This window comes from Amblyomma mixtum, chromosome 3, assembly GCF_055824585.1.
Source record: "Amblyomma mixtum isolate Tamu chromosome 3, ASM5582458v1, whole genome shotgun sequence".
Classification (NCBI taxonomy): domain Eukaryota; kingdom Metazoa; phylum Arthropoda; class Arachnida; order Ixodida; family Ixodidae; genus Amblyomma; species Amblyomma mixtum.
The window spans coordinates 344,118,184-344,133,340 of record NC_143014.1 but is presented as its reverse complement, the minus strand read 5'-3'; the positions used below and the strand labels follow the sequence as shown (position 1 = coordinate 344,133,340).

The window sequence follows — 15,157 nt, the reverse complement described above, 5'->3', positions numbered from 1 at the left end:
TCTATCAGTGGTAATTGCTCGCAATCGCTGCAATTTCTGTGGATGCCGATACGGCTGAATACCCAATAAAAATACCAAAAATAAAATAAAAAGTAGGATACAAGCTTTTTCACAACGAAACCGAAACAAAAACTGGTTGTCACCGCCAGGTGGCTGTCGGTAGCTGTTTTTCTGTATAACCCTCATGGCGGTTCGGGTGCTGCGGGTGCTGCGTCGCGTGCATCGCGCTTCGGCGCTTGCTACAATTCGCTACTTGGATTGTGAGCCGTCGTGAACTGTGTTGTTGTTTGCGTGTGTTTCTTCTTGCTCAAGGGTGCACAATCGCGCAGTGCTGTCGACGTAGCCTATTCGAGGCAAAGTGTCATTTTTCTGGTCTCTCTAACTTTTCAGTCTGTGCGCTTCTTTGTGTAGTCCAGGATGGGTGTCCAGGCACAAAGACGCGCGGGCAGTGTCGCGGTGGAAATGTTCCAAATAAGGCCCGGAATATTTTCTTCTGTGTGACTACGTGGTAGAGAGTGCCGGCTACGTAGCACTCGTGCTGAAATCTCACTGGTTGGTGTAGTGCCCGTGACACGAAGGCAAACAGCGTTCTGCACGACTACGCAATCATCTGAAAAGGTAAGCAGTACTCGTGCATTATCCGAAGCATATAATGCTGGAACGGTGACCTGTCGTACTGCTGCAGTATTCGTGTTCAATGCTATAAAAAGCGTTTAAGGCGCTTTTGTTGTCGCCGCGGTGAGTTGCTCTGCCAAGAATTGTCGCTGTCGGTACTTGTTTTGGCGAAGGGGATGCGACCGTGCGTGCGCTAGCTTTGCATGATTTTGGTATGCGCATGTTTGCGCGTTTTGTTTCTTGTTGAGCACAGATTTGTCCTCGTATATGCCTCGTTCTACGCGTTTCTGCCCATGCTTGTTCACACCACCGCGCACGTTTCAAGGACCGGCACTTTGGCTGTGCGTAAAATGTATGATTGTCTTTCAAGATAGCGTTAGCACTTTGAGGGGGATTGAAACACTTTTTATTCGCCGCGGTTTTTGCTTGGCCCTAGACTGTTGAACCTTAGGTCGTGGGGTCGATCCTGATGGCAGTAGCCGCATTTCGATTTAGGTGAAATGAAAAAAAGAATGCCCCTGTGCTGTGCGATGTCAGCTCACGTTAAGAAATTCTAGGTGGTCTAAATTAATCCGGAACCCTCCAATACGATCAGTGCCCATTTTCCGCATCTGAATTCAAACCCCACTATAAAGAAAGCACTGTCTCAGGTTGCAGTTACCAACGAAAGTTAATTTCCGGCCGTCAGGATCTAATTTTTAAATGAGTATGTGAAGATTTTCTTTTTTTATGATACCGATAGCGTTTCTGGCTACCCAGAGTATAGGATCTTGCATTTCGATCACTCTGCTGTTTGAAAATTGGTTTCTGAGGAAAACAAGTGACGCAATAATTGTCTCAGTTATTACGATGTTTATCTACGCTTTCGAACGCAGATTTGTTTTGCTCATAGCAAGATTCCTTTACTAGTGCTAGGGGAACTGATGCATTTTAAACAGGGTAGTTTTCCTTTGTATTGAGGCGTATACTTGGGCAAGTATATTTTTCCTGATCTTTTTACATTCATGTGATATTCACTGTTGGACCGAGTTCGCATGCTTGTTTTTGTACTCCTGTCAGTGATAATGGGAAATTGGTATCCGCAGGTGGCACATCTGTCTTCCAGTCCGAGTCAATGGCATGGATTTCGTGGCCACCAGATGAAGTCAAAAGCTGTGTTGTAAGTTGTTACTGCATTGTGCTTTGTTCTTGTGGTTGCCATGAAATGTTCTCTTACTTTCATTGCTCTTTTCCTTAATGCTACTGCTTGGAGCAGTTTGGATAGCTCTGGCCTGATATGTTTACATGTTTATATGAGTAATATTAGTTGGCTGTCACAATGGGCCGGTTGCAGGCCATTTGAAGTTTTACATTCAATATTGCTCGTCTTTTAACCGTTGCATTCTATGCATGAAGTGCGAAATGTCTGCATGTTTTTGGCTGCATTATGTGATACTATTTGACTACGAATATTAACATTATGATGCATGTGTGTTAACTTAAATATGTGTTTTTATGCCACTCATCGCAGGTCACAGATGTAAAAGAAAAAGTGCACACATGAGAACTGGTTTCATTACTGCTGCCTTGTTTTTGCTAAGCATGGAGAGCTGAGCTAATTGGTTCTGGGTAGAATTATGAGACATCATTCCAGTGTACAAAAACACATGAACGAAGAGAGTAGACTCCATAGACCCCATACTTCAACTGAGGTTGATTCCACAACATGAGCTTTTTACATGCAAAGTGGTACTAGTGACCCCTGTGGCTGAAAAGTGTTTCCTCAACCAGGTAACAATTATTCAATGTTGCAAAAACAAAAACATAGGCGTAAGGTTAGCTTGTCACTCAAGTTGAATGCATTGGCGTGACTAAACATTGCCTACCTGGCTGACCCAACACACATTTGCGTTGAGATAATCTATTTCTTTTTCTGCCTGCCTGCTCCAGTCGCCTTACTTCGGCATTGACGCTGTCACGACTCTGTGACAGCATCAATGCGCAAGTAAGGAGACTGGAGCAGGCAGTTTTCACAGGAGAAATTGTAGCCTTAGTGGTAGAAAGCCAGGTTCGAGAGATGAAGTGTGCTGGGCAGCGCAAGCCGGAAGACAACGCACATTCGCAACAGTGACCTGTCATTGTGCCCTATTGCCATCAGGTGTCACACCGCCTCAAGAAGGCCAGTGACAAACACGATGTACATGTCGTATTTTCAGCTTGGGAAAGCTGGGATGCATGTGCCACCTGATAAATGACGTTACGAAAAAGCCTGCCTACAAAACTAAGCACACCAAACCCCTCGTTAAACATGAGGTTGACATGGTGTACAGCATTCTCCTTGCCTGTGGCAAACATTACATTAGACAGACGAGGCTTGCATCAATGAACGCTTGCTTGAACATTGCAGGACAGCTGATTCATTAAGTGGCAGAGGTCATTTAGCTGAGCACATTCGCCTTTGCTCGCACAAGCGAGCATGCAAGGCGTTTTTGAAAGAAACACATGCCTTATGCAAGTTTAGCACTTGAAAGGGCTGGGAAATTTTTTAAGCCTTTTGTATCTCTGTTGAAAAAGAGAATTACGTCAGCAGCCCTTCTGCAGCGCTCCAGAAAAAGAAATAGATTATCTGGAGGCAAATATGTTTGTTGGGTCAGCCAGGTAGGTGATGCATAGGCGTGCCGATGTGTTTAATGTGAGTGGCAAGATACCTTTACCCCTATGTTTTTTTGTGTTTTGGTTTTTGCCGTCCTGAATAATTATCTGGTGGCTGAAATACTTTTCAGCCCCAGGGATCACTAGTACCCCTTTGCACATAAAAAGCCTGTGTTGTGGAATAAACCTCAGTTGAAATATGGTGTCCATGGAGTCTACTCTCTTCATCCGTGTGATTTTGTGTGCCGGAATGATGTCTCATAATTCTCCCTTGTTTTCAGTGAATAAGGAGGGCTTCTGGTGTCTCTTTTTTTGTATGTGATGGTTATAACAAAGTGGCTACCCATAAACTGTCATTTTGGGCTTAATTGAAGGATCCTTGGGAATTTGTTTGACAGCATATTCCATGGGCACTTTCTTGAGAAAAATCAGTTATTTGTTACCCATTTCACTGCATTAACCATTGCTTCTCATCATGTCTCGAAAGTCATTGATAAGCACAAGCTTTCGAGTACCTGAGGGCTGCGTGAGAAGCCTTCTGACATACTTTAAACTACTGAGGATATCTGAAGACAGATTTTACCAATAATTGTTAGCCAATCCAAACCTCTTGGTTCTATCCCTGACAACCTGAAGCTGACCTGTCAATAATTAAGGCTGGAAACCGTTCTGATACCCAAACTCTTCTCCTATTTTATTGATGTGCATTTTGCATGAACTGTTAGAGCACGAAATGAGTCCGCATATTACTTGCCACCATAATTCAAACTAATATTTCTATACCAGTCATCACGGCTCCCATTCTCTTTACTAATGTGCAATCCAACTTTTTGAATTCACAACAGATTTTCACCCAAATTTAGATTCTTTATTTTAGGCAAGTGTCATCGACTTGAATTTCTCCAAAGCTTTTCATGTTTGTCATTATAACCTTTTAGCTACACTCTCATGCTTGAGCCTTCATTCTTTGATATTAGTGTAGATTCATTGCTTCCTGTTCTACGGCTGGCCTTAAAAAACTATTGTACTTCTTCTCTTATGAAGCCCAGCATATCAATATGCAAAATCATAAGGCGTCCCTCATCCTGAGTCACTTTGGGATGTTAAACCCCCATAAACCAAACCAAGCACATTACTAAACTACATTAATATTAGCCATTCAATAACAGTCTTTGTCTTTATGTCCCAACCTTTTCTTTATGACTGCATTATTCTGAAGGATGCCCCAACTATCTCAGCTACTCTGACTGTATTGACTTTTGCAAGACAGATGAATGGGCTTGTTTGTAATTCATCGTGTCAAAACAGCGCAAAGAAGAGAAAGATGAGGAAGGAATGCGACGGTGCGAGTGCTGACTTTCAAGAAGGTTTATTGGAAAGCACATCAAAATATATACACTGTGGCCTAAAAAAAGAATGAAGAAAGGGCGCCTTGTAACATTCACTTTGGATCTGTCAAAAACAAAACGAAAGTTGAATATGAAGCATTTAAGAGCATGAACTCTTTCTTAGGGAGCGATAAAGAAGGTGTGTTAACACATTGATTGCGTTTTTTCTACAATTTCAGTGGCCTCGATCATCTCATGCACAAACTTTTCTGTGTCTGTCTAGCACAATGCAGCACAAGAAATTACGCCTCACAGCATAAAGGATGTGGCAAACGATCGCAGTCGCGACAATGAAACATCAGATTCCCCCTGCTAGCTTTGTTCACATCGTAACGGTGGTCTTTTGACCTCTCATTGGCACCTCTGCTAGTTTCTTGCTGAAGTTGATACATTAGCCAGATGGTTCAACTTTAGATTATTACATAGTTTCTTGGCTCTGGACATTGCTATTAACAAATCAGCTGTTGTGTGACACTTGAACTCAGAATTAACTGCCTCCGTTGCCTTGGACAGAAAGACGCCTTTAGACATGACCACAAAACCACCTTCTTTATCAGCAGTTGAATGCGATAGGGCCCACCGTCTTAAACCCGTTACAGTTCAGCCTGCGGGCAAGTTCCTGGCATGGTTCAAACCACGACACCCCATCAACCAACGCCCCCTGAAACACACCTGTCACGCTCAGGTCCAGGCACAGGAAGGCAAGACGTCAAAGTATGGCAAACAGCTCCAGAATAGTCCTCTTCGAAGGAACAATGGCAAATTTTGGCCCGTATATGCTTCAAGCAGCAGACGAGGCAGCAACTCAGTGTCAACATTGTGCACCTTGTTTTCAGACACTCGTGCCTTGGCTTCTCTGCTCCGGGCTAGTGAGCGCAAAGTGGCTGCAAAGTGGCATTCCAGATGGCTTTCACCTGGTCAACGGTGCGTGACACCGTCAACCAGCCACTCCCTGGCTTGTTTTCAGGCACAAGAGTTTGACAACAAGGTGCGCACCTTCAGCTTGGAGTCGCTGCCTCGTCTGGTCCTTGAAGTGCTTATGGACCAAAATTTTCCGTTCCTCCGAAGAGAACTATTGTGGAGATGCTTGCCATGGTTTGACGAGTTGCCTTTTCCACGCACAGACCTGAGTGTGACAGGTGTGTTTCGGGATGTTTTGATGCAGTGTCACGGTTTGAACCCTCTTTAGGAACTTGCCCACAGGCCAAACTGTGTCGTATTTAAGAGGGTGGGCCCTCTTGCTTTCAACTGCTGATAAACGGTGGTTTTGTGGTCGTATCGAAAGGCGCCTTTCAGTCCAAGGCCACAGATGCAGTGTATTCTGAATTTGAGTGCCACTTACTATCTGATTTGTTAAAAGCAAAGTCCAGTGCCAAGAAACATTAACAATCTAGAGTTTAACCATCAGGCTAATGCCATCAACTTCAGTAAGAAAAATTGTCCAGCTATCTTCTTTACCGCAAAGACCCATAAAGGTGACTGCTCCTTGAGGGTTGTAGTTTAAGAGAATGGAACCTGTCAGAAACAAATCGCCTTCTCTTTGCGACATAAAATTAAGTTGCTGAGCATTGATGACTCCTCTCGTGTAAGATCTGCAGAGAAAGTAACGCAGTTTCTACACAATAACTCTCGCACCAGTTTCATGGGGTGCTATGTTGACATAAGGATTTATATTACACCATCCCTCAATCAGGATCAATAATGTGTTGAAGAATTCATTAACCTAAATGGAGCAGTGGCATTCCAAACGTCTCAGGCGTTTTGGTGAATAATTTTGTCGCACTTTTAAGCTCATACCTTCAGTCCACCTTTATTACATTTCAGAATAGCTTGTTTTTGCAAAAAAAAACTATTAGCGCCGCTGTTACGTGGCTTATTGCAGGATCTCCAATCCTGACGAAGCATTGTCTAAGGTGAGAGAGGAGTTCAGTCAAAGCCTCAGTCCACTTTGAATCACCACTGAAATTATAGAGGATAATATGTCATCACATTTATTGGATCTCAATCTTGGGTGGTTACACTTGTTGGGCTTACGAACCAAGGGAAAACAAGCTACTTTTACCATTTTCTTCGGTTCAGTCTAAGCTGGTCAAGAGGTGTCACTAACCTTTGCTTCAAAAATTCCTTAATGAAATCCTGTTTGATTGCCATGACATCCAGTTTTGCCCAGCTCATATGCCGTTTGTCCTTTACTGGATATTCAGAACCTTTGTCAGTGTCTTTAGCCGATTGCTTTAAGCAGAAGTTGAAACATTCTTTTTGTGCCCCCGTCGAGACTGTAACTCCCAAAAGGAAGTTTGTACGTACCTTTCCCTTCATCCACAATTGGTCGCACCGGTTAAATAGGCAGTCGAGTTGGCGTCGATATTGTTTTTCTAACCCTATGAAGTTTCAGTACCTGTAGTCAACCGAGATTATCCATCAAAGTCTCTTCGTGCACTGCACAGAAGACATAGTGTGTTCGAACGCCTTGAAATGCGGCTATGTTTACATTGGGAAAACAGGCAAGTGTGTCACTGAGAGGTTTAAAAGACCACCACGACGATGTGAACAAAGCTTGCGGGAGAACTTTGATGATTCACTGTCGCAATTGCAATTGTTTGCCAGATCCTAAACGCTGTGAACCGGAATTCATGTTCTGCATTTTGCCTGACAGACACAGAAAAGTTTGTGCGTGAGATAATCGAGGCCACTGAAATTTAAAAAAAAACCGCAATCACTGTGTTAGCACATCTTCTTTATCGCTTCCTAAGGAAGAGTTCATGCTCTTAAATGCTTCTTTGTCAGTTTTTGTTTTGTTTTACACTCATGCAATGTGGTTGACACAAAGTGCCCTTTGTTCGTTGTTTTTTTAGGCCACAGTGTATATATTTTGACGTGGTTTCCAATACACATTGGCGATAGTCAGCACTCATGCCATCATATTTATTCCTTCGTTGTCCTTGTCTTGTCTGCATTGTTTTGTCACAACGTATTGACCTCCTTTCCCACCTCTAGGGTTAATGGTATGGAGAAACCTTAACCAGATGCAGCCCCACATACTTGGAGCATGTCACGATACATGCTGCTGGCACCACAAGGGCACTCGGGTTTATCAGGAGATGTCATGATCTGTGTGCTCTTGCCATGCTGCGCAGTTTATGCATAAAAATTTTATTGATTCCAAACTGAAGTATTCCCTAGCTCTTTCAATTTTGCACCAAACTGTTTGATGCTACGCCACCAACTCCCTTTAATCCAACAGCGACACTTGGTACAGCATATGTGTAATCAGTCATCTCATTTGACCACCAGACATCACTGCATAAAAGGGGAAACGCTCGTTTAGGTGTGTTCCATATACTCTACAATACTTTTCCACAACTTAATGTTAAATGTTGCTGCCCCGCTTCAGACCAGGATGCCATCACAACTAAATCAAGAAATTTTTCCTGTTCCCATTGAAGAATAAATCAAATCAAAGTTTGTTTCCCATCTAGCACTACAGATTGAGGAATCGTAGAAAAAAGCTGCCCTTGGGCAGCTTGACGAGTCTACAATCCTTATTATTGACAGGGAGGCAACACAAGAGTTTATACAATTTTAAAAAACAAGCACATCAAGGAAGCACCGGAGAATACACGAAACAGCAATATGTATACATAATGAAACTTAAACAATGTTATGCAAAAACAAATTATGTAGTTCATGACGTGGAAAAGAAAACAAATCGAGGTTAATGTGGATATACCTATTTAGAAGAGATGGAAGTGTGTACTGAAGGCATTCCCTACCAAGATTTAGTCGAGGTGTTGGCACTGTCCATTCTTCGCCACGTCTTGTTGGATAGACTGATTCTTTTTTCCTTAGTTCTGCAAAATTTTTAAGATTTGTTACATTCTTCTTGATTTCTGTTTTAAAAGTAACACTGAGGCGATATTTATAAAGATTATGTGCTTTAATAACTCTGGAATGACAAAAGAAAGCTGCACTGGGATGTCGGAACGGTAAATTATATGCATTTCGGAGATATCTTTTTTGCATTAAATGAATACGTTCAAGGTTAGTGAATGTTGTAGTGCCCCACACCAACTGGCAATAGTTTAAATGCGAGTTGAATATTGAATTGTATACCAGCATCTTAGTTTTTGTGGGAAGTATGTATTTTAGACGGCCTATAACACCAGTGATTTGAGCTATTTTTTTCAAGATATAATTGACATGATAATCCCATGACATACTGGCAGAAAATATGACCCCAAGGCATTTAAACTGCTCAACAATTTCTACAGCCCGCGAGTTTAATATAATATTCTCGTGCAGTGGGATAACTTTATTTTTCGGCCTAAATATGACAGCTTTGGTCTTACTATCATTTATTTGCATCAGGTTAACTGCAGACCAGACCTCAAGAGGCATTGTGGCATTGCATTGTTTGATAAGTTCATGAACATTTTCACCCGAAAAAAAATACGCTCGTATCGTCTGCATAGATGGAAAACTTTGTATTATCGCTAATGTTGACAATATCGTTTCGGTAAATATTGAAGAGCAGAGGCCCTAGCGTACTGCCTTGGGGGACACCGTAGAAGAGCGGCTTCGGTTCAGACTGTATACCATTTATGTACACCACTTGCTGTCTAAACGACAAACAAGAACTTAACAATGAGAGCGCTTTTCCTCGGATACCATAGTAGTGTAATTTATTTAGTAAGATTTTATGATTTACCAGGTCAAAAGCCTTTGAGAAGTCCACAAATACACCAATGACAATAGATTTGTTTTCAAGTTGCTTTATTATATATTCCTTTTGTTGGAGTAATGCAAGTTCAGTGGATTTGCTTTTGCAGAAGCCAAACTGAAATGATGTTAGCAAGTTAAATTTATGGATGAAATTTGACATTCTTAGATGCAGCATTTTCTCAAATGCTTTCGAAAACACTGGCAAAATAGAGATTGGTCTGTAGTTGGCGAGGGCGTTGCGATCTCCTTTTTTGTAAAGAACAACAACTTTTGCTAATTGCATTTTTTTTCGTAAAAACTGCAGTTTCTAAACAGATGTTAAAGATGTGAGCAAGTATGGGAGCAATTATGTCAACTACATGCTTGACTGGCCGTATTTGGATATCATCAATGTCACAGCTACTGCTATTGTTAAGATTTGTTATCACCGACACTACTTCGTCTACCGTGACTGGGTGCAGAAAAATTGTTTCATCATTCTGAATTCGAACATATTTGCAAGCGTCAGATCCGGCAGCACGTGTTATAGCACGGGTAGCCAAGCTCGTTAAAAAAGTATTGAATACATTAGCCAGTTCGACGCCAGAAACTTCCTTTCCATCAATATTTAATTTTGTTAATGCAGTGCGTGAACTGTCCCGCTGCAGAAGTGTGTTTAATCTCGACCATAGTACACCATTTCGAGCATTCTTAACATCTAGAAGTGACACGTGATAGGCTGTTCGTGCAGACCGCAGTTTTTTAGTCAATTTGTTCCTATATTTCTTAAATACCGCAAGGTCCTCAACCTTCCGGCTGCTCAAAAATTTTCTGTACAGCTTGTCTTTCATTTGTATTTCTCCGCGAAGCTCTGGCGTTACCCATGGCTTGCGGATTCTGCGACTTTTCACGCGTGTTACAAGAGGAAAGCAGTCGTGATATATCTGTTTAAAGCAATCGACAAACGTATTATAGGCAACATTTGCATCATGAAGTTCAGCTATCTTACTCCAATATACTTTCATGAGCGCATCCCTAAAGGATTTCAATGATGATTCTGTAATAGCTTGGTATGTGATTGATGTGGACTTACTTCCTATTGTACTAGCGTTCTCAATGCAAGCAAACACAGGAAGATGGTCACTAACACAACAAGATAAAACACCAGAAAAAGCATTCAGCTGCATAGAGTTAGTAATAATTAAATCGAGAACAGAATGGCCTTCGCTTGTGACTCTACCTCACCACATTTTCATTGCATGTGGTCCCTCAAAATTATGGAAATAAGTGATATCGCTTGGAGCATTGACAATGGTTTGTTTTACCTTTTCTTTGCTGCTGTTTTTATTTTTTGCAACTGATGTATCAATGGATTGTATGCCTCTTTTCGTAGTGTATCGTCTGCGACATCTCAGCTGTGCTACTGCAGTCACCCTTCTGATGTTACCTTTATATTGTCCCTCTTATTAATACCCCACTAAAAGCCTTCAGAGGACAGAAAACGATGGCCTTTTTATTTTGCTCATTATGGCACACGTCAGGCTTATGTTTAGGGATATAGGAGAGGCCTTTGTCTTGCAGTGGTGCTAGTTATGCTGCTGATGATGGTACTTAATGACGAGCATATGATATATTGAATAAGAACCTCAAATTATTTTTCTTTTTGAGTGCGAATAGCTTCAGTAGTTTTTGATTTAGGCTCACTTTATTCCTGTGGCCACAATACGGAGTTTACTTTTTTAGCACTCTAATACTGGCAAGAATAAAAACTTGTGGATCCTAATTCTTTCATTTCAATCTTTTCTGCAGAGTGCATCGCCCAGTTTTCCCAAGCCCTCATGCACCGGTGGTACATCAACAAGGCTGTTTCATGGGGCCCAGCTGCATTGACAAGTGGCTAAAGAAGAGCAAGAGGAGCATGAACACAAAATAAAACTGGCTGTAGGAGCTTCATCTATTTTGAAATTTGCTGTCTCATTGCGACAGACATAACATTGCTGCATGGCCCCTGCCCCAACATCTCCCAGTCATTCCAACATGCCCAGTCATTCCACCATGCCCCAGTCATTCCAACATGCCCAGTCATTCCAACATGCCCAGTCATTCCAACGTTCCCAGTCATTCCAACATGCCCAGTCATTCCAACATGCCCAGTCATTCCAACGCATTTTCCATTACCATAATCCACCAAGGTTTCCAGTGTTGGTTTCCAATATTTACATCATTGCCTTTTTTTCCAATAGGGTACTGACAGTAAGCCAATTGGTCTGTAATTCTTCAAGTCCTTGACGTCTCCTTTCTTATGAATTCAGATAATTTTAGGGTTCCTCCAAGCTGCTGGTACGCTCGAGGTCACAAGGCGTTGCGTATACACGGTGGCTATTTTTTCTAGCACAATCTGCACTACGTCCTTCAACAAATCTCCTGTTATCTGATCCTCACCAGCTGTTTTACCCGTTTCCATTGCTCCTAAGGCTTTCTTTCTTTCCTCCTTCGTTAGTGGCAGGTGGTCCCATTGCTGTGCTCGACTGCCTCTCTTAGTAACGTTGGGGTTACATTCGCTACTGTATAGACGCGTAAAACTCTTCGGCTACTTTAAATATCTTTTCCATGTCTCTAATGACATTGCCCTCTTTGTCTCTTAGCGCATACATCCGGTTTTTAGCTATACCTATTTTTCGATTCACTGCTTTTAGGTTACTTCCGTGCTCCGTGCTTCATGTAGTGCTGCTGTTCAATTTTCCACAGCTTGAATATGTGCCTAATGGTTCCTTTATCGCCGCTTGCAGACATGTAGTGGTTGACAACTGAAATATCTTTCCGATTGCCAATCACTGTTGAGTATAGCCCCTAACGTAGACGACTACATTCGCTCCGGAGGTTCGTTTGAATATTTAAAAGCTCATTTACGTGTGCTTCGTACACATTTCGATAATTCTTGGCCATTAATACCGCACTAGAAGCCATGACCAGGGAGGCATTGGTATACACAACAGAAAATCAGGTGGCCCACACAGAACAAGACCATCCGTGAAAAATAAATCAACAGAATATAAAGCGCTGCATTTACATTGTTTAAGTCGTTAAACGGTGCCACCGATGCCAGGAATTCCATTTCCTTATATGGCAATGCTAACAATGGCGTGTTTCCACAAGGAGAATCGGCACGCACAATCTGGGCCGCCATTAAAATAAAAACTCGCTTTGATCTCTTCGTTTCATCTCTTTCTAGCGTCATGCAACACCAGTGAGCACCTCGCAGCAATGTACTAGAGTGTAAAGACAATATGGCCGACTTTCCTCCGGCGCATGTTACCTTCCATATCGAGCACCCGAACTTTAACACGTCAGGTTGTTGGGCCTGTTTTAAACTTTCAAGAACATAACGGATACTTGGCAATATGCCACTCCTTGCTGTCTGTGATCTGTGGGTGTTCTTATGTGAGATTTGGAGAAAGTATTTCCAGTGCCGCTTTCTTTCTGTGCATCATCAGACTTGAAATTTCTGCTAGGCCAGTCTTTCTAGCGTTTGTGGCTCGAGGTTTGCCTTTGCACCTTGAAAAAGAAAGTGCATTGCTTTCGGGAGAATTTCCAACTGTTCCCTCATGTCTAGCTCTATACTCTAATGCGCACTTCACAATAACTTTGGCTACCTTGGCATTCATTTCTTTGAGATACAGCTTTCCTTATTTAAGGCAGAACATTCGACCGCAGAAGAGAGCCTTGTTGACCTTGTTGTTCACATGCTTCTCGAAGGCAAGTATGTTTCGCTCTATTTTATTGCCCTTTCAATGTGGCTGGTGATGTGAACTGGGAATGTAGAGCCTGCATTTCGAACCTTTGGTTCACCTTCCTTGCGACATCAACCCCAACGGCATTTGCAAATAATTCTGAATATTCGCCGCTTGTTTTTATGTATGCAAAGGATGCTACTTCCCACTGCATATCTTAAGGTATACATCCGATAAAAGTCTCTGCTCATAGAATTTCAAACCATGAAAGCACTGCTATGAGGACTAAATTTGATGTTAGTTCCTTTAAAACTGCATGCATGCTCTCCAGGCACCTAAGAATTGAGTTTGGGAGATAGTGTTCTGGCGTCATAAGTTGCCAGGGCCAAGTTCTAATTATGCCCTGTCGGTCCAGAATGATTTACAGCAACGCACATCTGAGCGCCCCTTCCGACATTTCTTTTGTTGCTGCTTGAAACTCATATGCTTCAGCTTATTTGCGAGACTGTGAAAGAAGTAAGCCATGCTCTCTACAAAAAATGTCCAAGACCAGTTTTAGAGAGAAGGGAGGAGAGCTGCTTATAATTTTGGTTGTCCTGTGAGTTTTTTGTACCGACGACTTTAGTGGTTTTTAACAAAGGAACAAAGGTCAGTCAGTGGCTCTAGTAGGTGAGATTTTCTGAGTTCTGTGTTCATATGCAAACTGTTGTTGGAGAAAACAGCGCAAAATGGCGACGGACGTAAAAAGATTAGAGATCACAAACCGACTCGCAACTGAGCGTATATTCACTTAAAGCAGAATAAGTACATGCTCTGAAAGAAAGTGTACACAAAAAACAAAGGAGAAGAAATGAATGAGGCGCATCTAGATATGATAACTCCCTTTCATGCAGGACAACTGATGGGTCACTAACACATGTGTGCACGTTCTTTCAGATATGATAAGCCTCTAACAACTCCCTTGTTAATTGATTAGTATACCGAATATGTATTATGCTTTGCTCAATAAAAAGCTGAAAACCACGGCATTCACTACATTGCTTCGCTAGATTTGAAAACGGCGGCTTCTTCAATGATTGGTTATGGTCCTGCAATTGTACTTTGAAGCACCGGCCAGTTTGTCAGATATACATACACCACAGGAGAACGGAATTTTATAGACCAGTGTTTTTCATGACCAAACCACAATTTTGGCTCAGAATCCTAATCAATTAACAAGGGAGATATCAGAGGGCTATTATATCTATGAATGAGCACGCATGTGTTAGTGACCCAACAACTGTCCTCCATGAAAGGGAGTTGTCATACCTATATGCGCCTCCTTGATTTGTTCTCTTATGCTGTGTTCTGAGTATGTACAGAGGGTAAAACGCTTGCCTAGAACACGTTTTGGGCGTGTTTTGAAATGAATACGCGCTGTCTAACGATAACATATGGTTAAATATAGTCTGGATGTAAGCATGTGCAGTAAAACTCATACGATTTCACCGTCACTTCTTGCCTTCCTTGCCGCATCGGCTTTAGGAGCTGCGGAAAACTCAGTTCCGTCGTTCTAGATATGTGTTTTGCCCTGTGTACTTGTTCTTCGTTTTGTGAATAAATTATCAGTCGCCAGTCGGCGCTTCTTGTGATTATTCGTTCCATATCCGTTGCTTTTCCCGCTGTTTTTTCCCAAGATTCTGCACCAGCAAGTTGAAATATCAGTACAAATTCATATGTAAACTCATTTCCATTGGCGCTGACTGAAATTTAAGCTAAGTAAAAGAGGCTATGCAAGTGATCAATGACGCTCTATGCGGGTACTTAGTACTTAAAATCAGTACTTAAAATCACAACTTCCGCTCTGTGCCAACAGTTTTGCACGTTATTCGTGTGTATAAAGTGTTATTTGTGAGCAATTTAGGGAGAAAGGAAATTATTGATTGATATCGATATTTTTACGCCAGCAGGAGGCATAGAGCCAATCCCACAACTGTAACAATATCGTATGTAAGGCATATCTATTGTCTGATCTCGTTTGGTTGGGTTTATGTGGTTTAGCGTCCCAAAGCTACTCAGGCTATGAGAGACGCCGTAGTGAAGGGCTCCGCA

The 15,157-nt window shown here is 42.0% G+C and overlaps 1 long non-coding RNA gene across 1 annotated transcript; it reads left to right on the top strand.

Moving 5' to 3' along the window:
• Positions 1 to 275: 275 nt before the first annotated feature.
• On the top strand, positions 276 to 11,292 carry LOC149356196 (uncharacterized). The gene is made up of 3 exons (XR_016289798.1): positions 276 to 618; positions 1,701 to 1,774; positions 11,145 to 11,292. It is a non-coding gene; the product is annotated as an uncharacterized LOC149356196 (long non-coding RNA).
• The last annotated feature ends 3,865 nt before the right edge of the window (positions 11,293 to 15,157 follow it).